This window comes from Gallus gallus, chromosome 3 (assembly GCF_016699485.2).
Source record: "Gallus gallus isolate bGalGal1 chromosome 3, bGalGal1.mat.broiler.GRCg7b, whole genome shotgun sequence".
NCBI lineage: Eukaryota > Metazoa > Chordata > Aves > Galliformes > Phasianidae > Gallus > Gallus gallus.
Window position 1 is genome coordinate 54,315,432 of NC_052534.1, and position 26,040 is coordinate 54,341,471.

Below are 26,040 nucleotides of genomic sequence, written 5' to 3' on the forward strand. Positions count from 1 at the left end.
TCCGACTTCGGTTCTTGGTGAACCAGAAGGGTCAGTAACATCTTAATCTGTCCTGGCTGGATTTTTCCAGAGCTTTCCAAGCTTAAAAATAATTTTAAAATGGGCTTTAGTTAAAGCAGAACAATTTCCCTCTATAGATGTGGCCAGAATTTCTTACAGTACTGACCTAAAAAGGAAGCAGGAGCGAGGTCTAGAATTTCCACCAGTTCCCACAAAGCCCTGTCCTCTGTACTCATTTTTTTTTTCCTGAAGAACTGGAAAATGTCTCTGGTTTCTTCTAAAAAGGACACACTTTATATGGAATTGAAACTAGATTTTCCCATCTTTGAGTTCATACTGTCAAACTTCCTGAGAGTTCAATCCCTTCTTTTGCAAAGTAGAAAAATGGGTTGAAAAATCCAGATGTTATTTCTGGTAGAGAATGTGGTCTGCGCTGAATTTTGCAAGGCGGTGCCAAGATGGCAGAGGAAGTTCCATGGCTCAAGTATTGAAGAGGCAGCTACTCCAAGCAATTGACAGCAGAACTCTACTTCTCATTTCTGGCATGCTGACTGCTATTACTGTACCTGCCCAGCCCAGCTCCAGGAGTGGAGAAGGCAATTTGGGCAGGCTGTTATCAGAGTGCCAGAGGAACAGCACTGATGATGGGTATTGAAGTTAAACAGGTGAGGGGTGAGGGAGGACAGAGTGTGCGTGGTACAGAGAAGTGAGACCTCAGAAAAGATCTGGGAGGAGAGCAGCACAAGAAAGGAAAAACAGAAATGCAAGCAGAGACAGTATGATCTGTACTGAATATGGTACAGAAGCTGTGTGGATATTTCAGAGAAGAGTACATGGAAAGAGCACAGCAGCAGAAGAGGAAGCATTAGTTTTGGCTGCTTGTGCAGCCTACGTACTATGACTGCTGGTCATAGTTGCTACACGTGTTAGTCATGGAAACCAACACTGAACAAGCACTGTCAATAAACAAAATGTTTATATCCTATTCCAAGCCAATTGAACTGGTTAGCCTTATGGTTCACAGCAAGTTGTGGTGGAGTAATCCATCTTTTGCTGGAACTGTGGTTACAGCACCTTGCCTTCTATGCATCTCTTAAAAAATACGCAGGGATGCTTCATTACCCACAGCTAACTGTGCTCCCCCAAAACAGACTGATTCCGAGGTGACCACGAAAAAGCTCAAAATACACCCACATAAAAATTCACCCGATAAGAAATGAGATTTTAGCAACATCAATCCTTGCATTCAGGAATTTTTACTAGGCAAATATTGAAGTAAAATTTGAAATATCGTATATATTTCATTATTTTTCCTTTCTGGTTATAAAAATTGTATTCAAAGTTATGATGAATTGAGCAGCAATGTGTAGTCAGGGTTCAGAAATTGAAGTAAAAATTCTCATGTTCTATATCAGTGTAGTTTGAGGTTGTAAGGAAAAATACACTGCGACAGTAGTCCAAGCACATATTTTCATGGGCAAAATGGATACTATATTTTCTGTTAATAGATTCTTTGACACTTCATAGGAAGTGGGAATGGTTCCATAATGGCATAAGAAACGCTCAGTCTTTGGAATACTTGAGTATCTGAATGAGGATTATAGTGAGATTTGTATTAAAGTGTGGTTGTTAGGTAGCATGAAATTCCCAGTTGGCTAAAAAGACAGAGCCAAGGTCGGTAGAAAACATTTTCGATGGAGAAAACTGCCTCATTATGAAAAGCAGCAAATACATTTCCATTCTCTGTAACCCTGACATTTCTTGGCAGATTGTCACAGCAAAATCAAATTTTGTTCTGAGTCTTTTGTCTTTCCTGTAACTGCTTCCATTTTCTGTTTCCTTAGCCCTCACTTCCCTGTCCTTTGCAGGAAATTTTGGGTGACTGATTGATGTTACTTTTTCTTTGGAAAGGAACCTACTTCTGTGTGTCATTAATTGGGTACCATCAAAGGTGAAGTCCCCTTTTTGAGTAAAATTATTTCTCCTAAACTCCAGTGACTAAAGACTGCCTAACTGGAAGAAAATCTCAAAATAGAAAACAGAAAGAGAAAGAACTGGGAAACGGAAATAATTCACTGTAGCTTTTTTTGGCCTTAGACCTTCTAGGAAAAACCAGCCCCATGGGACCAGTGAGATTTAGAATTTCACCCATCCCTTCCATTCTCCTGGAGCAGCTGAGCCTGGAGTCACTACCTGATGTGCTGCTGTCAGACCAGCCTTAGTACTATCCATGTGTCCAACCCTATGGTCTACCTATGCCTGCCTGGAACTGCCAGTCTTGCAAAATGGTGTTGGAAATGTAGGTAGGAGAAGTCAGTACAGAACTGGTGAATTAGTTGCCTAACATGCTGTGTCACAAGGCAGGGGTGCCAATGTTTTCAGCACCTAATTACTCTACTCCCTGGTGAGTGTGTTTCTTTAACATTTCACATTTTCAGATGGAAGCCGTGTCTGCTGTGGTATCACCTATGCTGGAGCAGCCTCATGGATCTATTTTCCCCTTTGATGACTCTAACTCACTCACCAGATGGATGAGAGGCACTGCCAGCTGCCTGGGAAGGCTGTCACTGCTGAGGTTGGCATCCCGTGAGCTGTACAGGTAACCCATCACATTTATACTGTTTGCTTTAAAAAAGAATTTGCTTTAAATTGGAGACCTGAGAATGACCCTCTTTGCTTCCACTTCATCACTGTTTGTCAGCACCAGGAGTTAGCTCCTTGTCAGATATGTTTTCCTACCGTCCTTCGTGTGATGTCCCTGAAAGTTGCTCAGTGAGAGCAGGGCGCATCAGGGACAGAAGGATGTTTGCTCCCACGCAGAAAGGGAGGTCAGAAAAAAAGTGTCTTCAAATGCTATATTGGTGCAGCCTCACCCCCAGAAGTGGGAAATATGTTTTTCTTTAGTCAGAGATGGGGGCAGAGATGTTTCTCTCTGGTTGTGAAACAGGGAGCGTTGCAGTCACCACCCTTATTTCCTGATAACAGCAATTCTGGGTTGTGTTGGGAAAATGAGGTTATGGCCACATTTGTCCTGCTGCCCCAGTGAAGCAATGGGAGCAGGGAACCCTTCTCATGCTTCTTCCCTGCCAAGGGAGCTCTGGATCCCCAACTCAGACCATCAGCAAGCAGCTAGGCCTCCGCCACCAAAAACACTCCTTTCCTCCACCATGCATGATCATGCCATCTGCAGGACCATCAAACACCTCGCACAGCTGCTCCAGATCTGATGCTATGCCTAAGTGGCAAGAATTAAGTGGTGGCTGTGGAGCAGCTGCTATAAAGGAATGTGTCTTTCAGGTTTCCTTCAGTTTCTGCCACACAGTTGTTTATTAACAAAAGATACAGATGCTCATACAGACTTTCTCCCCAGGCTGTGTCTTTTTCTACCAATCATGGCACTAACTATGCAGTAGGACATACAAAGCATGAAGAACATGGAGTAAGCAGATTTCCTCTGAAAATGTTCACGTTTGCTTGGAGAAGTAGACTGTGCTTTTCTGGTTGATGTCCTGGATAAAGGAGGCTAACTGCTTCTGAAAAAAGAAAGAGATTTTAAAAAATGAAGAAAACACTACTTTTATTTGTCAGAGCCCAGGACAGCTCTAAGAAAGTAGATTTTTTGTGGTGTGATGGGAATTCACGCTCCAGCTACTCAGTTTAATTCTGCAGTCAGAATGGATTTATTTGGAGACCAAAGGCCTTAGCATCAAGGGGGGAAATCTGGAGATCTTACCGACAAAGATGAAAAGGTCTCCTGGTGAGCTGAAATGAGTTCTGCCTTAACCAGGCAAAAGAATTTGGCTGTATGACAGAGGAACAAATGAGTTTGCAGTGTCAAATTACTGCAGCCCTGAACCTGCTGAAGTGATGCTGGGCTGCACTTTCTGTCTCTTAAAGGTAACTTTTCTGTGAGTCATCTGATATCATTCCTCAGATGCTTTTCTGGCCCCACATTAGGAAATCTTTCCTTCTTTCTGGTGAGAATATTCCCTCTGACTTAGAAGAGTCTGCTGCGGTTTCACAGAAAGGAAATCCATGTCTCCCTCCCAGATATAACGCATTATACACAGTTATCAGGGCTGTTGTTTAGTTTTGTAGTTATAACATTTTGACCAGATTTTTTAATTATTATCCATAGCATTTATTTTTCCACACCTTCTGAGCTCTCTGTGATGCCCTTCAGTTGTCCTGCACTTCACTGTAGCTCGGTGGTTCTACACCTTTCCTATGTACACACAAGTACAGTAGGGATAAGAGCATTAGTGCCTTCATCTAAGGCTCCTGTAGAAAAGGGCCTATAAAAGTAATGGCCCAGGATTCCCTCAGTCTCAAACAGCTGCCAGCTTCCAGCTTGTCCTCTGGGTGCATCTCAGCCAGGATCAACAAGTGTTTCAGCACAAGGTGAAGGCTTTGAGTTGGGCCAGCTGTGCTGCAGCACAGACACCTCCTGAGACCCTATGTGAGCTATGAGCAGACAGCTGTACCACACCATGCCCACCTTCCTGCCCAGCACCTCAACCACAAGGTCCTGCTGCACAGCACCAGTCAATCATTTTATGGAAGCTTCCCTAGTCATGAAGAGGATATGAAGAAAGTGATGGATACAGCAGTAAGCAAAGAGACCAGAAGGATACGGATAGCTAGCATATATTATCCTCCTTTTTCTTTCTCTCTTTTTTTTTTCCAATGCTTTCTTTTGTATCATGTGTGTACACAAATACCTCTTGTTGTTCATGAAGCAGTTCTGCGCACACAGAGAGGCGTTATGTGTTGCACTTTAAAATAAGCACCATTAAATATTGTTTGCAGGGCAGAATGTCTTCTCAAAAAGAAAATGTACAAACCCTTATTTTCATTGCCAGCTCTGCCCTTTTCCATGTGGTAAACACTGAAAAAAGTGAAGGTGTGCCCCCTGACAATATTCCTTGGCATAAGTTGTAATTTACCTTCCAGACAGTCATCTTGAAAGAGAAAGTTCTCTCTGTTAATGAAGATAGTACTGTGGTAAAATAATTATGGCAAGCAAATGGTTGTGAAAGCAAACAAAGCAAAAATTACCCTTCATCAGTAGCTAAGTTTTGCCAGTAACTGCAAATTAATGTTCCTACAGGTTATAAACATGCAACCAGCAATTATGTTTGGAAGGCAGCAGCGTTGCACCTGATGATGTCATGAAATATTGACAACTCTTGCTCTGTCTCCGAAAGAGAAGTGAAAAGCTCTGGGGACACCATTGGCTGTGATGTTCTGCTAAATGCATTTTTGTCAGCGTGTGTGATATCTGCCCCAGCCAGCTGGTGCCAGTGGTTGTGCTCACGCTGCTCAGGGCCAGAGCATGGTGACCATATCCAGGACACAGAGAACTTGTCCATGACTGTCCTTCCAACGCCAAGCAATGCAGTGGGACTGGACATGATTAATGTTTCTTCTGTGTTTTCTCAGTTCAAAGCGAAGAAACAAGAGAACCACGTTGCATCTGAGAGCAGTTACTTTGATAGCATGAAGCTGAGGATATCCTAGGCTGCTATGTACTAAGCCATGTGGCTGAGGCCACGCAGAAACTGGTGCCTGGGGGTGTCTGTGGGGGACAGTGCTGGAGGATGGAGTGGGCTGAAGGAAGCCAGTCCCAGAGCAGATTACCCATACCACCTCCTCAGACTGTCCAGGATGAGCCATTCTCTCCACTGCTCCTGGGACTGTCAGAGGAAACCAGCTGTCCCATACCCAGAGGAAAAGCAAATGAATATGGTGCTTCTCTGGGGTGGATACACAGTGGCTGGAAGTCATGGAAGTAGCTGAGCTGGCTCACAGGCTAGATGAGGGGCTGACAGCACAGACAGAACACCATCCAATCTCACCTATTTTGTCATATGTCAGTGACCTTATCTCACTATCAGAGGGCAAGATCAAGAAAGCTTCCTGGAAATAGCACTGTGACCCCAGTTCTCACTGACTTAGGGATGTGAGAGAAACCTGAATTTGGTTGAGGTCCAGAGGAATTTTACACTGCTCTGAGTGCAGCATATCCACATGGGACACTGCCGGAAGGAGAGGTCTTGCTCCTCCCCATCCCTGGCTGGCCTTCCTGCTGCGCTTCCGTCATCCCATAGCTACTGAGCGGCCAGCCACTGGGCTGGAGCCATCTGCCTGAAAGAGACTCCAACAATTAAATACTGCCAGGCTGTACCCCATTTCAGAGCAACCCCTAATCCTCAGTCACAGGAGGAAATGAGCCAGCAGGATTGTCCTGGGACCCAGCTGCATGCCCCATCCTGCTCTCTCCCACATCACTCCTGGAATTTCCCCTCCTCTCAGCTCAGTGCAGTGCGGTATGTGGTAGGTGTCTCATAGCTGTTGGGCATGGGGAAGCATCGGAATGCGGCAGGGGGGACTGGGGAGGTTGGCCACCCCAAGGACAAGTGGGAGCACTTGGGTGACTCAGCTACAACTGCAATCTCTGTCCGCAGAAATGAAAGTGACTCGGCTGCACCCCACCCCTGTCAGAAGGCACTGAGCATGCTTTAACTTGCAGAAATGGAGCTCACATCTTTACCATTCTTCTTAACTTCCCTGGGTCAGGCCAGCCCTAGCTAGAGAAACCTTCAGTAATTTCCTCGTGGAAGACAAGAAGCCTGGTTAGTGCTGTGCAAATGAGGGCAAGAGGCACCTCATCTAAGTGCACAACAGCCTCCAGTTTACAAGGTATGCCTTGAGCTACTCGCTGAGAGGGGAATTTTCACTGTGTGCCTTTTGACAAAGAAACCTGAACAAATGGGGACTACCAAATTCGAGTGAAAAGGCACTGAGTAGCAGTCACCTGCCAGCACAGACACTTCCAGATGCAAATAAATAGATACTCACGAATAACCTTATGTCTAAGAAATGCAGCTTAAGGGTCACAGCCTTAGTAGGAATGGACAGACAGACTTCAGTTTTGCTCTTCCTAGTAAATTGGGAATAGATGTTCATGGGGATTCACCATGTAATAAGCTTGTTAGTAAGAACAATGTCCTACCTGGACTGTAACATGAAAAAAAAAGGCAAAATAAAAAGTAGTCTAGAAACTTAGATTTTAGGCTTGGGCCAGAGACGTTCAGCCATGGACCAACATCTCTGGCTCCAGCTGGGCCTGGGTACTTGTACTTTGTGCATACTTTTGCATTTTCTTTCTGCTGGAAAAACGATACCTTTCTGCCAGCTGATGGAAAGCACCCCAGGAAAACACCAAGTGCAGCTTCCCCTTTGGCTATCAACACAGTGCCAGGGTAGAGACGTCAGACTGATTCCTGTACAGACAGTTGTCCAGCCGCAATCTTGCCTTCCACTTTTCATGTAGTGTTGACTGTTCTGGTCACAGTTACCCCAGCCAAGATACTTTACTGTGCTCTTTAATCCCTCTTTATGACTTGCTAACATTTGGAAACCTCTCTGTTGCTGCCCAGCTTCCCATGAAGGCAGAAAAAAATGAGTTCACTGCCTAAACTTCCTCTCTCTGCCTCAGCCAGGAAGTGTCCTCAGTCTTCTCAGCCTGCAGAAGGAAAGAGCTAAGGGAATCTAGCTACAGGGCAACACGAGTCACAGGTGTTGAGGTTGAGGACATGAGCCAACAGCAGTAGAGTGCTGAGATGCAGTGCGAGGGATTAAGGGAACACAAAGTATCAGTGAGGGTGGAAATAGGTGTGGGGAAATGGGCCTCCACCCGGCATTGCAAAAACCTGGCATGAACCAAGGCAGCAACCTCTGAAGGCTGTAATGAAGAAGAGGGCAACAGTGCTGTGATGAAACAAACACACAAAGCTTGTGGAGACACAAAATGTCTTTCAAACACTATGGGGGCTGTGCCTAGGGCTAATGCAAGCGAGGAGGGAGCCATTTGCAATGCAATCCTGTCTGATTTCTTTTTAAATGTGTGGGCTTTTCTCCTTGCTTTCTTGCAAAATGTCTCATCCTAATGTGCAAAAATACTCCTTTTGTCCTTGTTATCTTTTCATTCTTCTCTGGAAGATGCTTTTAGGTCTTTTCTCTATGATGCTGAAGAAGTTCACTTGGCTGCTTCCAGGAAACTGTGGCTTTTTGTGATAAGCTCTATGGGGACCATCCCTGTGAGCTGCTGTGTATCAACAGCAGGCAATGCCTGCCTCCTGTAGGTCTTCATCACCTCCAAGAGTGATGCAAGGGTACTTGAAATTACTTCTGTATCTCCTTGTTGAGACCACATCTATCAGCTTCCTCTACTTAAAATGATGGGCTTGCAATGAGCCCTTGTACTAGCCATTTTGGTAGCTGTACAGCTGCCCCAAAGCAAGCCGCTCTGCAAGTATCTTTTATAGTGAGCTCCTACCACATCTCTTTTGTTATCCACTCAAATAGGAACAACTCTCTGTGTTTCTTCACAGTAATACTAATGTTCAGGGGTAGGTCAGCTTTCAGAATCTTGCAACAGTTACTCAGATCAAGGTTCAAAAGAAAGAGGAATTGTATCCTTGGAGCCTCCTGCCTCCACAGAAACCTCAATGTACTTCTCATTGAGAGAAAAGAATTCATGCTCTCTGAGTCAGTATACTTTGATTCTTTGTCCTAACTGCAGGAAAATGAGTACCTCTCAAGATGTAAAACAAATCCACACACTTTTGGGAATAGATATCATGGAATCATAGAATGGCCTGGGTTGAAAAGGACCACAGTGATCATCGAGTTTCAACCTCCCTGCTATGTGCAGGGTTGTCAGCCACTAGACCAGGCTGCCCAGAGCCACATCCAGCCTGGCTTTGAATGCCTCCAAGGTTGGGGCATCCAAAGCCTCCTTGGGGAACCTGTTCCAGTGCGACACCACCCTCTGTGTGAAAAAAATCCTCCTAATATCTAACCTAAACCTCCCCTGTAATTGGATTTAGTGCTTCATGCTGAAGCTCAGCAGGCAGGGTGTCCAGCCCTGCCTGCTGTCTCTCTGCCAGGACTTCACCTGTGCCTCAGATAGTGGCCCTGGTGCCCAGCACTCTGCAATAACAGGAAAGGTTGGGTTTCATCTGAGGTTCAGCCCAGCCATGAGGAATTACTCCTGGCCTTTCAGAAGCATGTATAGCCATCATCTCTCACCTTTTTAAATAGAAGTGAGTCTCTGCTGTTTCCCACGCCTCCAGCGAGCCTTTTTGTGAGAGGTGCTGTGTTAATCTGCAGCCATTGCTGCTATTCCGAGCCCACCAGTGTTTTTCACCTGCTGCGGAAGGATAATGCAGATGGTCTAAAATAGATGTGCAAATTCTGCTGATCCAAGCAGGATTCATAGTGATGATGGAGAGTGGAAATATAAAGACCATTATTATTTTTTTTAATGGTGCCAAAAGTATGGGAGGCAAATGTAGGATGACAAAAAAGGAGACGTCAGGCCCACACATGAACCCATGTGATATTCTGATGCTGTACAGAGATCCTATATTTCCCTGAAAGAATACGCTCTGAAGCATTGCCCCACAGAGTGCCAGAGAGGGCTGTGTGTTTCCAGACCTGAATTCAAAGCTCTGCTGAGTGTGCCCAGCACTGCCTGAGTATTCAGATGGGCTTATAGGCCAGCAGCAGAGCAATTTGGCATGCTATGTACCTGACTTGGTGCAATGTACCAAGGACCAGAAACATGGGTATGAATCCACAGGCAGCTAAATCTGTAGGACCAACTTACATGTAAAATCTTTCCAGCAATACTGCCATTTAGAAATAAGATTATTTTTGCTAACATAGTTACACCACTTAAAGCATTTGTATAGATTTTGTTACGCTGGTATAAATTCCTTTTTACTTAGATTTGCTTCCTATAATGAAATAAGATGTTGGTACTCTGCAATATTACAAGATACAGTTCCCATTGAGCAACCTTTGATCATCTTAGTCTACTAGAAGAAATGTTAGCAAATGTTAGCAAAATCTGTGTCTCTGTTTGATGAAGTTGCTGAGATCCTCCATCTGACACATTCTTGATAAAACTGCGGTGCAAAAGAATTTGTTTAAGTATTCATCTATTTTGATACACTGTAATCCATATTTAGCTTTGATGGGGAAACATGGGGACTGCATTCTAATGGTGAGGTCCTCTACATCACATGCCTGAATGTCACCCATGGTGTCTGAGATTGTGAGGGGTGGGAAGACAGGGAGACAAACACTGTCGAAGGCTGGAGGAAAGGGCTGCATGCTGGTTGCATGCAGACAGGTGGGCAGGTAAGGCACCTGCGAAGGAATGTTTGGCTGTGGGACTTAGCTATAAGGGAAGCAGTCAGAAACCCATCAGGGTTTGGAGACTCCAAACTGAACGAAATGTAAATCCATTTGCCAGTGAGCTGAAAGGGCAAGAAAGTTGGAGGTGTTAACTGAAAAAGCAAAAGAAATTAAGGCCATTGTTCTATGAGGGGGAGGCACACTCATAATGTGAAGGAAAGAGCCAGAGGAAAGTGAGCTACAATGGATGGTTTGAGCCAGTCTTATAGCCTGTGGCCACTGAAAGAGGAAGGTCCCACTTCTCCACCCACTCTCTCCCTTCCTACTTAGCCAGATGCTGCCCCTGCCCCCACTCCTCTGGTTTTCAATTCACTATTGTAAATTCAACCTGATAAAACCCCACAGGAAGAAGGCAAGCTAAAATCATAGAATCACAGAATCATTTGAGTTGGAAGGAAAGTTTTAAGGTCATCTAGTCTGACACCCCATAATGAATGGAGATAAAAGGAGCTAGATCACACTGCTCAGAGACCTCTGCAGCCTGACCTTGAGTGTCTCCAGCATCGGGGCATTCACACCTCTTTGGGCAGCCTGTTCCAGTGCCTCACCACCCTTATCATTAAAACCTTTTTTCTTATGCCTAGACAAAATCTCCCCTCTTTTAGTTTGAAACCATTTCCCCTTGTCCTATCACAGCAGACCCTGCTAAAGAGTCTCCTCCTTCTTATCTTATCCCCCTTAGATACTGAAAGCTCTCAGGTCTTCCCGAAACCTTCTCTTCTCCAGGCTGAACAGCCCCAGCTGTCTGCCTGTCCTCACAGGGGAGGTGTTCCATCCCTTGAAAAAAGCTTTGAAATAGTTTCTGTAAAATTAGTAAGTTGAACTGGTCCACAGAGAAATCCAGAGAGACATCAGCTCCTGACACTCAACAGGGGAGAAGAACTTGCTGGAGGGGTCAGGGTGAGATGAAGCTCCCCCTGCCCACAGCCCTGAGGTGTTAAGTTGTCTCCAATGCCTTAAGTAACAGCCTGAGAAGCTGCAAAGTAATGATGGCATGTTTGTATTGAGGAGACAGAGAGGTAGACTGGGATCAGTAGTAAGAAGGGAAAAAAGGCAGTTGAAAACTGCTCTTATGAGCAATTTGTTTAATGCTGAATGCATGCAGGTGGAGGGACAGAAGCAAGAAAAAATGTGAGTTAGAAATGCAGAAATGCTTATACAAGAATAATGGAATCCAACGAAAGATAAAGTGGAAAGGACAGACAGATGCAGATTTACTTGGTTATGTAAAAGGCTGTAGCATTCTCATTAGTAATCTTGGCCTTTGGCACATGAGAAGTAACAGTGGTCACTGCACATGGTCCTAATGCCTGGATTTTCATCCCTACCTGTTCCACCCATCTCCCTGCCTACTTCAGAGGTTGATCTACTTGCATTCAGATAGGCATACGTCCTCCCTGTACTGCCCAGGTCTTGCAGAAGGAACCAAGGACCTTGGGGATATGGGTGTCCCTTCTCTCAGCTTAAATCTGGTGCTAGTCTGCATTGGTCTTGAGTCCTGGAGCTGAGCATGCTCAGTACAGACAGTCCCTGGGGAACTGAGATGTGAAAATCCTGTGAATTTCTTCCTGAAGGCATGTGATCTGAAATTTCTCCAAAGGCTTCTGTAACTTGACCAAATTTGGGCAGATTGTTCCAAAAACAGCAAAACTCCATTCTCTGACTGAAAGCCATCTCCCTGGTAGATGTGAAGCCCTGCTGCAGCATGTTGGGGCACTGCAGCTTTTCCAAAATAAGTCGTCTGCCAAAACTGTAGGCTAAACAGCGTTCATTCCTCAAACTCATCCTTGGAAATGGTTTCTGCTGTAGTTTCCTCTTTGCTCCTAACTCACGGCAAAGCTATCATTTAGGCATGAAAAGATCAGACCTGGAAGCTGGAAGTTTTGTGTCAGGTAGCACTCATCCTCTGCAGATGTCTTTCCATACCAGCAGATGATGCCAGGAGACCAATATTTTCAGCATAATTGAAAGGGAGAAGTTCTTTTCTTCCCTTCTTCATTAATGGGAAATGCCACATGCAGCCACTCTGGAGGAATGTGGGGCAGGAAGGGCTGTTTGTGTTACCCACTAAGAAATTACATGGTGGTGGTGACAGCCTGGTCTAGGGGACCAGGAGCCTGCTCAGAGGGGGAGAAAATGGGACCTCAGGCTCAACATCACCTCTCCCCCGATGGCAAAGAGCATAGAGACTCCCACCTTTGGGGTGGTGCATCAGCCAGGTGTCTGAAAGAAGATGCTATCAGTAACCTTCCATCTTGTCTGCTGCAGGGGTGGGAGCATGGTTGCTGAGCAGGGTGTGTGTGGTTGAGGATGAAATAAACATAAAATAAACACCCTTATTTACATGTTGAGGATGCCAAGGTGCCTGAGGCTTGAGGAATTGGCACTGCTTGGGTGAGGAATGAGAGCCCAGTCCTGGTTCCATTACAGGGCAGCCCAGCTGCTGGCCTCTCACTTCACAGTGTGCATGCCTTTCTCTTCAGCTCCTGTCCCTGTACGTGCCTGCTCTGTCCCACGGAGTGGTGAGGGGAGGGCCCCAAGGCCTGGCCACCTCACATGGCCTGGTGTCCATGGGTAGGTCTACGGGCAGCAGGAAGGGGCTTTAGGGCAGAGAGGTCCCAAAGCTGGGGCCATTTGTACCCCTTTTCATATCTTCATTTTGCTCTGAAATATTCTGAGAAGCACCTCAATTTGGCACCAATCTGTGCAGAACCCAGCTAAGGGGTTTGCAGCTGGCACTATAGCAAGACTGTGAAAACATGGCTTTTTTCCCCTACAAAAGAGCTGCTGGGGATGCTTGCATATGAGAATGATTGTATACCTTTCACTGGGCTGCCCAGGCCTCCAGAGACCCTGTGTGGCAGCACAGAGCATCGCAGGCTGTGCCTTGATTTGTTATTTATTCTACAATTCAGAGCCCAGAACAAAAAACTGTTGCCCTAAGAGCATTCCTCCTGTCCTGCCCTGGCCTGCCAGCCCAGCCAGCTCAGCTGAACATGGGTTGATGTTTCTGGGCCTCAGACATCACCTCCAGTTCTGGGCATCTGAAGGAAGCTGCACAGCAATAGTCGCAGTCCCTCTGCACATGGAAGGGAATTAAATTAGCAAAAAGCAGGGGGATGAGGGATACATGAAAGCCTAAACATTTGTTCATCAAGGCCTCCTATTTCCTTGCATAGGTCAGAGGTGCAAAGGCTATTCACTGCTGTTCCCCAGCAGAGTAACAACCAAAACACGGTCCTACTCATCTTCACTGTTAACTTTCCACATGGTTTTTCTCTGCTATACAAAGAAGAGCTGAAGGAGGTGAGAAAGAGAGCTGGAAGGGAAAGAGGGTTGGAAAGCAGATGTGGGGACAAGAGGAGCTCTGGGGAGCACCTGGGAATTTGTTTTTGGGGAGGAGGGAGGGAGTCCCATGTCCTCCCCCGTGTGGGCAATGGGAGAAGCGCCCAGGATGAGGCCACCACAGTCTTGTCCCAGGGCCCTGAAAGGCAGAACTGTCTGTTTTGCTGAGGCCGTGCTCTTTTGTTACCGAGGCAGCTTTCCTTTGTGCAAGGCACTCGGTGTTGCAGGGTCACCAGTGGCCATCATGCCCTCGTGGCTCCTACTGCAGGCACCTCTGTCTTTGGGAAATCTCTCAGCCACACAGATTGGCAGGGAAAAATGAGTTCCCAGCTGCTGGGGCAGCTCGGAAACACCACAGGATTTTGATCTGGGACACAGCAAAGGCTAAGTTCACCTGGCTTTGCCTTCCCAAGCAGCCAATCTGTCAGAATGAACTGGAAAGCCCATGTGCATGGTTCTCCCCTTCGGCCTGCACACACAGGCCTGCTGCCGTGTGAAGCGGGATAGGGGGAGGTGGAAACGCAGCGGTGATTTCCCCTGGTTCTGTTTGTGATTCCAGCTGTGCTTACTTCCCTTTCTGACGGTCGGAGGGAACTGTGACTTATTTGTTCTGTCAAGAACACGTTGTTCCTCTTCCTACTTCACCTGTCATTGGATTGCTACGGGGTAGTGCTTTAAACATTGGTGGAACAAAGGGGACACCTTAATTTAAGTGTAAAAGAATGCTTTCTTTCTACCTAACAAGTGATAGCTAGCTAGTAGAATCATTTATTTGCACCTCCCAGCCGTGTGAATCATGATTATTCATGTGAGAAAGAGACTTTGATCTCTCTGCATGTACTTACCAGTTATTTAACTGATACGCTCCTGCGTGGACTCATGCTGGTATGGCTTAACTTCCTTCAGCTCCTACAATCATGATTCCAAATTCCTAAAAATACTGCTCTCCTGCTGGCAAGAAACCTTTGCTTCGGTTGCCTTTTCTCTGGAGAAGGAAACATGTTCTGTAGCATAGGCAGACAGAGTTTTGCTCAGGGACAGACTGATCCCAGCTGTAACAGGATATATCTGGGATCTGGTAGTGAAATGCCATTGTTGGGTATCAGAGGACCACCCTGCTCAGCTGCCCGTGAAATCAGGATGTCCTTAAGGACAGCAAGGATGAGGACTTTTTTTTCTTTCTTTTTTTTCTTCCTTTTTTTCTTCTTTTTTTAAGGACTATATTAAGTGTCTTCAAAAATAGAAACTTTGCATCAAAGCCCATCGTGCATTGCCACATGTTTCCTCTTACATTCCTTCGCGCCCTCTTTTGTTTTTGTGCTTTGGGTCTTTCAGTGTTTTTTTTATGTTTTCCTTCAGTAGAAAATCACTCTTTTGCTTATATTAAAAAAAATAAGAAAGAAAGAAAGAAAGAAAGAAAGAAAGAAAGAAAGGAAGGAAGGAAGGAAGGAAGGAAGGAAGGAAGGAAGGAAGGAAGGAAGGAAGGAAGGAAGGAAGGAAGGAAGGAAGGAAGGAAGGAAGGAAGGAAGGAAGGAAGGAAGGAAGGAAGGAAGGAAGGAAGGAAGGAAGGAAGGAAGGAAGAAAGAAAGAAAGAAAGAAAGAAAGAAAGAAAGAAAGAAAGAAAGAAAGAAAGAAAGAAAGAAAGAAAGAAAGAAAGAAAGAAAGAAAGAAAAGAAAGAAAGAAAAAAAGAAAGAAAAAAAGAAAGAAAGAGAGAAAAAGAAAAAAGTAAAATGGGGGAAAAAATGAAAACATATATCTGGCAATTTTTCTGAGCCTGATGCACTGCAGCAGTCCAGCACTGCTCCATCCCCATGAATACTGGGGCTGGAGGGAGGTACACTTTTCCCACATGACCAGGTGCAGCTCCCAGGCTCCCTCCAGCAGTGATCCCTCAGACCCTTTCGGCTCTGGGATCTGGATGTCACCTCCTGGCTTCCCAATTTGGACACCTCCCTCCTCCCCACCACCTCCACAGCAGCACTGGCAGCGTTCCCCCTGCACTTCTCCATCACCAGGTAGGAGCTGCACCTTTGGCACAGGCGGGCATATGCCCAGCCCAGGGGCAGACACCCAGGCCTGTCAAGCTCACTGCAGCCTTTTTGTGATTTCCCTGTGCCAGAGGGCTGTGCTCCCCAGAGCTGCCCAGAGTGGGGGCTCAGCCACCACCCTGCTGTCCCAGACACCTACCACAAGGGACAAGGAGTGTTCCTGGTGATACTGCAGCAGGACTTGAGTCATCCTTATAGATGAGGGGCCATGCTTGGCCAACAGACTGCAAAATGTGGGATACGGCTCTGAAGGGCTGCCAGCTGGGAGGGACTGGAGAAAGGAGAAGTCAGAGCAGGACGGAGAGGCTAAAGGAAGCAGCAGCCAGGAGGCCCACAGGAAATGCTCGGAGAGGGAAAGAAAACGAAAAAAAGGAAGAGATGAACAACACAGAAATCATTTAAAGGCACAGAGGCTTGGCGAGTTTCACAATAAAGAAAGACATTCAAAGAATTTCCTGAGGAACATTTCAGCACCAGCCAGCGCATCTTTCAGGTAGCACTTCCATTGTCCTTGCAGGAGGTGCAGGAGTGAAGCTGGCAGGGACTCCTACCCTATCCCTGCTGCTCTGTCACTCACAATACGCCTCTGTCACACCCAGCAGCCAGCAGTGCCAATGTAAGCACATCCATGGCCACATTGGAAGTTGCTGATGAGGATCACAGCGCTTCCACTGCTCTCTGGGCCCAGCCTACTGGCCTCAGTTTTTCCTCTGGAGAAACTGAAGCATGAGCGGTGAAGTGTTTTTCTCAAGGTCAGCCAGGAAGGCAGAGGCAGAACCAAGAGCAGAGCCCCGGTGCTGAGTCCCCTCTCTGTGTAAAGGGTAAAAACAGAGCCAAAGCTCTGCGTGTGGCTGCATTCATCTCCAGTGTTCATACTCATGTAGCTGGAGGTGCTTTCTACCTGCAGTGCCAGGGCCTCCATTTAAAACGTCTGCTTCACATCACCACTCCAAGCCAAAGGAAACATTCCTGCATTTCATCACTGCATCATAGCCCAGACCTCTATGTTACCAATACTCAATGAATCCCGATCTAAGTTGATGTGTTTTCAGTAACATTCTCTACTGACAGCTCTTGTTTTTCCCAAGCTAGCACAACCCCTAAAGAAATAAAAGGAAAAAAAAAATACAATAACAAAAGCACCAAAACACAAAAAAGCACCGTAATCATCATTATTATTATTATTTAGTGCGCATATGTCATGAGGACTTCCCCTTCAGCTACCCCAAGGAGTCTGCTGGCACCTGGTTGGGGATCTGAAGATTATTTACATTCCAGAGGAATCTGCTGGGAAAGTCCAGGACTCTCGGCGCTTTGAACATCGCACATCTGAGGGGAGGCCATGATTGCTGTAACCCGAGATGGCTCTTTCTGCAGGGTCTGAAGCCCTTGTCCAGTTGCAGATCAGCTCCCTGCAAGTTTCTCTAACTCAGGTATATCATAACAACAACAAAGCAAGAATGCAGGTGCTGGCCGGGCACGCCTGGCTGAGCTTGTGGGGCTGCATCGCCTGTAGCCAGAACCCTTTGGTCTGCTAGCCGTGTGCCACATACTCAACATTGCTACTGTTATTGTGCTGCCTATAGCTGAGATGCTCCACAGTCATAATGTCAAAGGGAAAGAAGATGTTTTATGGTTCTTCCCCACAATCCTGTTAACAGGACTTGTTAATAAAGTGAAGCCGTTTCCTTACAGGTATGGCCCCTGTAGGGAAGCAGGACACACCCCAAGGCAAGAACCTGTGGCCGCAGGTCCCTTTGGAATGCAGGGGATGCTTCATTAATGCTCTCAGCATTCTACACCAGCATTCTACACCAGCATTCTACACCAGCACTCAGCTGACCTTTTGTTGGGTCTGACCCTGGTTTCCACAGCTCCGCAGGGGTTGCAGCCAGGGCCATGGCCAGCAGAAACCTGCACAGCCCAAAGAGCCTCAAGAGCTTCTTCCTACACACAAACTGACACTTGTCTGGATGTCAGCAAGCCCAGGATGAGTCCATTAGGAACTGCACTTTTCCCATTTTACTTCTGTCTGAGTAACACGAAGAAGGAAGCAGAAATAGGGAAAATGCCCAGTTAGCAAACATGAACCTCCGCACACAGTTTATTTAATGCAAGTGTCTAAGCAACAGCCCATACAGCACCAAAATAAACATGCTTGCAGGAGAAGCTGGGTTTGTGAAAAGAAAGAAAAATTAGAAAGACTCTTTACTTTTTAGCTTGCCAGCAGCTTGTTGGCAGATGGTGGCTTCTTGGTATTTCAGCCTATGCAACAGCATGTCTGGTATGAGCTGAGCTGCCCCTATGGAGTTGGGTGCCAAGCAGCAGGAGACACCAGCCATGGGAAGGGCAGCTGCCATGTTCTCTGCAGTGAGGGCTGCAGGCTCTGCAATGGTGCCTGGTCTGCTTCCGGGGTGAGCTTCGAGCTGAATCCTGGTGTCTAACATCACACCTAGACTCAAGAGAGGCCAAATGGCTGTACCTTACTGAGCCTCAAGGTGCTCAGGTGAAATGGCAAGCCCCTAGACAAGGTCAAGAAAAGCCCAAAGCCCCTTTGCGAGCTTGCTGAATCCTTTCCCCCTGTTTGGGCCTTCCCAGCCTTGTGGGAGATTTGGAAAACAGAGCCCTTAAGTTTGCCTCTCACCTCAATGTAATACAGTTTCTGCATGGAAGCCTGAAAGCAACCCCTCCCAGAGCTGCTGCGGGAGTTAACCACACCAGCTCTCCCTTATCTCTCCACACAGAGCCAGCCAGCCTGCCTCCCAGCATTCTGCGACCAGCTGCTTTTTCCTAGAAAGCCCAGAACTAAATGCCACGGGCACAGCACAACATGCAGAGCAATAGTGGGGCCGAATGCAAAAGCACGGAGAGGGGCTAAGTGTAATTCCTGGGCTGGCATGGGGTGATTGGTGCCAGCTGAGCTGGGCTCAACAGTGCTGTGGCTGTGGCATTTGCCAGCTCCTGAAGAAGCCACGGCCACTCTGCCATGGAATCACAAAACACCCTGAGCTGGAAGAGACCCACTGGTGCAAATGGCACAAATGGTTCATTATGGTGACCCCTTTGGTACGCCAAAGGAAACGGGGCAAAGCAGACACAAAAGTGTCCAGTGATTGGGTACTAAAGCACAGCCTTTTGCACCAGCTATCACTGGAATTTTTTAGAGAAGAGTTAACTTCCTCTGCTTGCAGGTCCAGGAGAAGACTGATGTCCTCATGCGACTGCTTTCTGAGTCCAGCACTGCCCTTCAGCCTCCCTTTGGGCTACGTAGAACTGAGAAGGGATCTGAACCAGAACTTTCCATCCTGCAAAGGCAGGCAGGTGCCAAGGGACACAGGTCTGGCCCCCACCCAGCTCCAGGACATGAGCACCACTTTCATTCCTTCCCTCCCCACGCACAGATAATTGTGCTGCCCTTGGCTGGCTCCAACCATCACACCAGCCAGCAAGAGCTCATGAACCAGCCATAGACCAGAACAGCAGGGAGTGAGTGCACACTAACCCTGCGTGCTGGCAAGGACTGGCTCTCTGGTGCTTTCTTGTCAGGGTCCATAGGACTTTATAAGTCTGCACTTTGGCTACCTAGCTTGATCCTGCTCTTCCTGAAGGTATAATAATCCTTTTCTTCCTTCTAAGGGTCTGGTTGCAGAGGGACTGGCTGCAGCCTTAGGAGTGGCTCTTATCTTTCATTGCCTCAGCAGTTGCCCTATGATCAGAGATATCATCAGCTTACAGCATACCTGGAGACCTGTGCCACCCTGCTGCAGCCACAGGAAGTGTTGCAGTAGACATCAGCCAGCCCAGACATCGCCACAAGCATGCTGGAAGGGGTGGGAAGGTGGCTATCCCAGCACTGCAGGGCACCATTAAAATCCACACCAGCTCTTGTGCTTTTGCTCTGGGAAGAGATGTACTTTCATCCTCGGGCAAATCTGTAGCTGGCTCAGAGAGCCGTTTGTTTGTTTGGGCTATGAAGTAATGACTTTGAAGGAGAAAATAAAGCGTCTTGGACTTCCCCTTTAATATTTCTATTTAGTTTGCCAATAAGTAGTGGAAGTTTGATACTTCCTTTTATGTCAACAATAGAGCACAAAAGTACACGGTAAACTCTTGGTTCCACTGCAAACAATTAACACCAGAATAGTGGCACACATTTGAGGGGGATTTCTCCTGGAGGCCCTCCAGGACAATCCCAGCAATCCGCACTGCTCTTCCTCCCATGGGGCCGGCAGCAAACCATCAGGGACATTCTGCGCTGTGTCTGTCATGAAAAGGATAGGGGGACAAAATGACTTTGGATGAACCAGCAGGGGCCTTCTGCTGTAACGCACAGATTTCCAAACAGCCCCAAACCAAGATGTGTCTGCAACATACGCTGAGTATTTTCACTTCTCTCTAGAAAAGAACGTTTTAAGCAAACTTGGAAGAGAGAATGCTCTTTCCAGCTCCACGCTGTCACCTCTCTCAAAAAGGAAGAAAAAAGTGTGGTGCTGTATCTGTGGGTCACTGCAGCATGAGCTGCAGGTCTGTGGTATTATCTAAATATGGAGCACTTGCAGCTATCTTTTCAAACAGATGGAAACGTAACCTCTGTTTCAGCATTTCCTTTAGAGACAGACAGTTGGGCTTTTTTTTTTTTCACATCGCTGAAATTTTGTAATAAATGTCACCGCTTAACGGGGAAAAGGCAATTGCTTGTTTCAAGAATTCCCCCCTTACCATCATTACAGCAATGATGTGCAGAAAGTTTCAAGGAGCTGTTGGGAGCCACTTTCCCTTCCCTCGTAAATAATATTTTATAGACATGTCCTGGCTGTAAATCCATCATGATAGTCTGAATACAAATATGATTTGACAGCACTAAAAGACTATACTGTCACATGAGCCTGAAACTCTCATTAGACCCTGACTTGCAGAAAAAGTAACTTCAAGAAGAAACGTGTGCGCGCCTGAGATTCACGTGGAAAAATATGAAAAATCACTCTTAACTCAAAGTTACCTCACACTCCAGCCACATACATGACCAACACTGTATTAAATAAGCCATTAACTGATCTTCCTACCCAAACCCAACCGCCATGTGTGGTGCTACCAGAACTCTGGCACTTTGCAAGAAGGAGATGATCCTAAGAATTTCCCCAGGAAGGCTCAGAGGAAACTGAAGACATTATAATGACGGTCAGCAGATTTCTAACCTTGTCCTTGCACAGTTCTGAGTTATGATTTACTTTCTGGCTTCATTGCTTGCCATCAGAAGAATAAGCTTCCTGCGTTAATTATTAACAAAAGAAAACATACCTTTGAGTCATTTTTTTTGGATTAGAATGATGCTTGTTCACTCAGTTTTCATCCTTGTGCTTTCCATAAAAGTTTGTGGGAACATGTAGCAGACCCGTAAATTTTCCCAGAAGAAGCCAAAACATTAGTAAAATGTGTCTCAGGAGTCCTGGAATTACCTGACATTCCTGATAGCCATGCAACGTTGCTGAGTGACTCCAGGGGATTTCAAGTGTGAGCAACTGGGACAGCACTAGCACAGTGGCATGCCTCAAAAACAGCGTTCACCTTTCAGAGACCAACAGGGACAATACACATTCTCTTCTTGTTAATGGTTCTACTTGTTTTTATGCCTTAAATAATCATACTAACAACGAGTGGCAATGCTGCTGTCAAGTACTTTCACTTTCTGCGGGTGCATCATGCAGCTTTGGCCTTCCCTGTGTACCCATGGACAGTGTTTGTGTGCAGTGGCAGCAGAGATTTGCAGGGAACAGGGTTAGAGAACAGCTGTAGGGCCCCGCTTTTGGCTTTCCCATGCAGATCTGTGAGTCTGCAGGCAGTGGTATTGCAGATGAGATGCAAACACTGGGTTTGAGATTGCTTAGTCTGGAGAAGAGGAGGCTCAGGGGAGACCTTATTACTAAATCCAAGGTCTGTCTTGAGAACTGTGGTTTACTAACATCACAGGTTCGACGTGATAGCGAAATCACATGAGGCCTTAATAAAAGACTACAAATGTCTACAACCAAATTTTCGAGAAACAAACTTTCCCAAACTTTGGGAAATGAGTTTCCTAGATCCTCAAAAGTCATGAGTTGCAGTATGAGTGTTCTTACAACCAGGGAATTTACTAAAACCCAGGCCTGTTTGTGGAGGTAAAACATAAAGATTTTTGATGACCAAGCAGCAAAAGCCATTGAGCTGCTTTCACCACAGGATGCTCCCGGGCCAGGTGGGATTTCCACACATTTGGTCTATTTCTCCCCACCATCACCCTTTTTCCCTAGTACCCTTATGCAAGGCATCCTCTGGGGCCTCTGGGTGCAGGGCCACAACTCCTCCTTGTCTGGGGACCACGTGGGGAGAAACAAACCCAAAGCCTGCCATCCCCTCGGTCACCCCCAGCAGGTCAGACGCGGATCAAGGGAAAGCCTTGCTCTCAGCCTTGCTGTGGTTCCTGGGGCAGAGAGGATAAGGCATCACTACATTTTCAGGAACTGGGATCGTTTTCCATTGGTGCCTGGAGGTATGCACATAATTTTAGAAAATGCATAGGATGCAGTGCCTCAGCTGACCTGATTTTGATTTGTGAATTGGGATTCTTTTTCTTGGCAAAGCTCTTCAGGGAGCTCTACAGTGCCCAAATTAGGATAAGAAGGCAAAAGGGATGGTGTGTTCCGGTGCTCTTATATTTCTCTTTTCAGTTAACAATTAATAGAACTGAAAAATAGAACTAAATGAAAATTAGTGATTTTTTTTTAATGGAATACCCACTTCATTCAAAAAATATTAATTACTCCCAGTGTCATTTTCAGGAAAATTATAAGCTTTGATGGAGAATTTTTCATTGCCTTTAATGAAAAAAAAACCTTCATTTTGAGCAATCATAAAACTCTTGTTTTTTTTTTTTTTTTTGAGCAGAAGCATCCCCATTTATACTTTAATCTCTGTCCTGAAGCAGGAAAATATTACATTTCTTGACAGTGCTAATGAGATGGCAAAGACATACCCTGCTCCCATCCATACCTGTGCAAACCCCCCACACAGCACCACCTCAGAGCGCTGCGGTGGCAGTTCACAGCACCTGCCTCATTTCTTATTTGCTCGCCAGCTCAGTTCCCCACCATCTCCAAGGACAGGAATCCACGAGCCAAGTTTGACCTTGCTGTAATTCTGAATTATGTCATTCTGCCGTTGCTGAATTTGGCCCATTATGATTAGAAAGTGTGCTTAGCTGGCAAGGAAATTAGCCGAGCGTATGTGCTTAATTTTAAGCATGCTTTTAATGCTATCCCTTTTCAACAAACCACTTAGACACATGCTTAACAGCCCGTGTGCTTGAAGTTAATTAAGTGCCTAATTGCTTTTCAGAATGTGGGCCTGAATAGGGATGGACTAAAGCGCAGCACTTCAGTTCTCAGTTAAATTGCATCCTAAAAAACAACCATTTTTCTAACCCTTCACCTCCCCTTCATCCTTGTTCAATTTATTTCATTCCTGTGCCAGCCAAATCAACCCTGTGTTTGCAGAACAAAAATCCAACCAAAACAAGATCTGGCCTCCTCAGACTAGCCCTAAATATACTTGTAAATAGCTGTAATTAAATCCAAAAATCTAGTAATGTGGCATTAATTAGCCTAACGGAGAACTGAAAGAGAAATGTGGTTTCTGAGGCAGTAAAATGTTCTGCTCTGGAACGTCAGGCACACTGATGAAAACCTGGCTCCTGTGGGATCTAGGAAATGCTAAAGCTCGTCGGGGCTGTGGGGCTTTTCTTGGTGGAAAAATGTTGGCAGCAAATTCAGGTTCACGAGAGGTTTCCCAGAAGTGCCAGCAGCCGCTTTGCTTCATAGTTCTTCACCATGAGAGCGGTGAGGTGCTGGAACGGGCTGCCCAGAGAGCCTGTGGATGCTCCGTCCCTGGAGGTGTTCAAGGCCAGGTTGGATGGGGCCCTGGGCAGCCTGGTCTAGTATTAAATGTGGAGGTTGGTGGCCCTGCCTGTGGCAGGGGGTTGGAGCTTCGTGATCCTTGAGGTCCCTTCCAACCCGGGCCATTCTGTGATTCTGTGATGGCTGGCAAGAATGCTGCTACATGAGCCTGTGCCCTGGGCACTAGCCCCCCAGCTGAGAGCACCCATCACTCTTTCCTCAGCCTGAATTTTGTTGTTATTTAAGCATGCCTCATACCAAGTTACTTATCCCTTCTCCTCGAGGTTTTAGGAGCAGCCTGCAGGGTTGCCCAGCAGCCCTTTGAGCTCCCCTGGGAACACATCAGTTTTTAGAGATATGAACAACTCCCAGAGGGCATCAGTTCTTAGACATAGCCAGCCTGGCTTTGGGTTCACTGCTGACAACCGTTCTTGGGAGCAATTGCACTGAGGTGACATGAGCAGGCGGTGCTAGATTTGCCTGCTTGGTGGGAAAAAACAACAGGATCCCCAGCCACGTGGTGGAGTCATCGTCCCCAGAGCTGTTCAAGCGGTGTGTAGATGTAGCACTGAGGAAAATGGTTCAGTGAACATGGTGGGGATGGGTTGATGGTTGGTATAGATGATCTTAGAGGTCTTTTCCAACCTTAAAGATTCTACGATTCTATGTTTCTATGATCCAGAACACATAACTGTGCAAAGTTTACATAGTGGTCAATGAGACTGTATAACCCTTCATACAACGCCCGTTCCTCCTTGAGCTCATGCTGTTCACAGCAAAAGCGTTCTCTTACACCCTGCGACCAACTAGTAAGTCGTATTTGCACTGTAACATACTGAATGAGGCGGAAGTTTGGCAGAAGGAAGTGTGAACTGTCACATTACTGCACTGCAAACACCGCCGTGCCCCCACTTTATTTATCTTCGGAGGAACTGGTGAAGCCCTGAGTGATTCATAGACATCAGATTATACAAGGAAAAAGCATGAAGGAAGCTGCCAGAAGCTGGAAGGCTGGAAAACTGTGTCTTTTGTATGTGTTTTATCACCGTGTAATATCCTGCACTGTGACTCGAGCCACAAAAGTGTAATTGGAGCAAAGAGCAATGAATAAGCTGTATCACCAGAGAAGCTTTTGCTATGACACTTGTAAGAGATTTCCTTATACCTGCCCACCTGCTTGCAGCACTGGTTTGAACCTGAGTCCTTGCAGGATTGTGAACTCTCCAGTTCTGGAAATTTCCAGGCTGGCTCCCTGGCCTGTGTTTCCTGCTGACTGTAGCAACCTTGCTACGACTGCTGGAGAAACCTATAGACCACCAAGAAGACCTGCATCAGAAGAGGTTGCGTTGTGCCTAGTTGCAGAAGTGGGAAAACATTTGGACATAGCAATAGAAGTGCAGCATGCGTCTCGTGAAACCTGGGCCTACCTGCAGCGAGCAGTGCTTTCAGACAAGTTTATGGCAGTTCCCTGCACCACAGGCATCCGTCCCTCACAGAATCATAGAATCATAGAATGGCCTGGGTTGAAAAGGACCACAATGATCATGGAGTTTCAACCCCCTGCTATGTGCAGGGTCGCCAACCACCAAACCAGGCTGCCCAGAGCCACATCCAGCCTGGATGTGTCTCATCTCCATAAACAGCCCACAGGCAGCTGAGCTCCTGTCCTAGCAGACACTTGGCTTCTGTTGGTGCCCAGCCCTGTTCGGGATTTAATTTTCCTTGGATCTTGGAGAACACTGAAGAGCTCCGATGGTCTGGGATTGCCTGTCTTACACACAGGTTAGTAAGGGATCTGCTCAGTGCTACATCCAGAGGAGGGCCACAAAGGTGCTCCACTGGGCTCTGTAACCTCAGCCACACAGCAGCAGTCAGAGGCAGCGTTACTGCCCTTACAGGCACTCCAACAGGGGAGAAGCAGCCAGGCTGGTTCAGCTGCGGGCATTGCTTGCAATTAGGAAAGAGCACTCTGGAGAGCCAAGTGGGTGTGTGGTTTAAAAAGCTGAAGGTTCTCCCTGGAGCTGGAAGGGTTTTTATTTGTTTTGTTTCTTTTCTTTCTTCACTCCTTTTAATAAAGACAACGGCAGCTGCGGGCATTTCCTTGAAGTCAGCCCTTGGCTCACTTTCCTTCGCAGGGCTCTGTCTGCAGAGGGGTGGAAATGGTTTTCCCCCGCCGCAGGAGAAGAAAGCGTTTATGGAGCGGTATTTCTGAGCGGTCTGAAGGGGGTGGAAATGGTTTAATATAACTCCCCTATTTGGCAGGACGCGAATATTCTAGCGGAGACGGTTACTGCCCCGATCATCCCGCCTCCCCGTGCCCCCCGCAGCGCGGCGGGGCAGCCCGGCCTCCCTCCGCTACCCGCGGCCGCGGCGCGGTACGGCCGCCAGGGGGCGCTGCGGGAGCGGCGCTGGGCGCTCCTCCCACCCCACCCCCCGGGCCCGGATGTTC

At 46.7% G+C, this 26,040-nt stretch overlaps 1 long non-coding RNA gene across 1 annotated transcript; it reads left to right on the forward strand.

The window, feature by feature from the left end:
• The first annotated feature begins 2,418 nt into the window (after positions 1-2,418).
• LOC124418343 lies at positions 2,419-14,472 on the forward strand. Its single transcript, XR_006938720.1, has 2 exons — positions 2,419-2,599; positions 5,111-14,472. It is a non-coding gene; the product is annotated as an uncharacterized LOC124418343 (long non-coding RNA).
• The last annotated feature ends 11,568 nt before the right edge of the window (positions 14,473-26,040 follow it).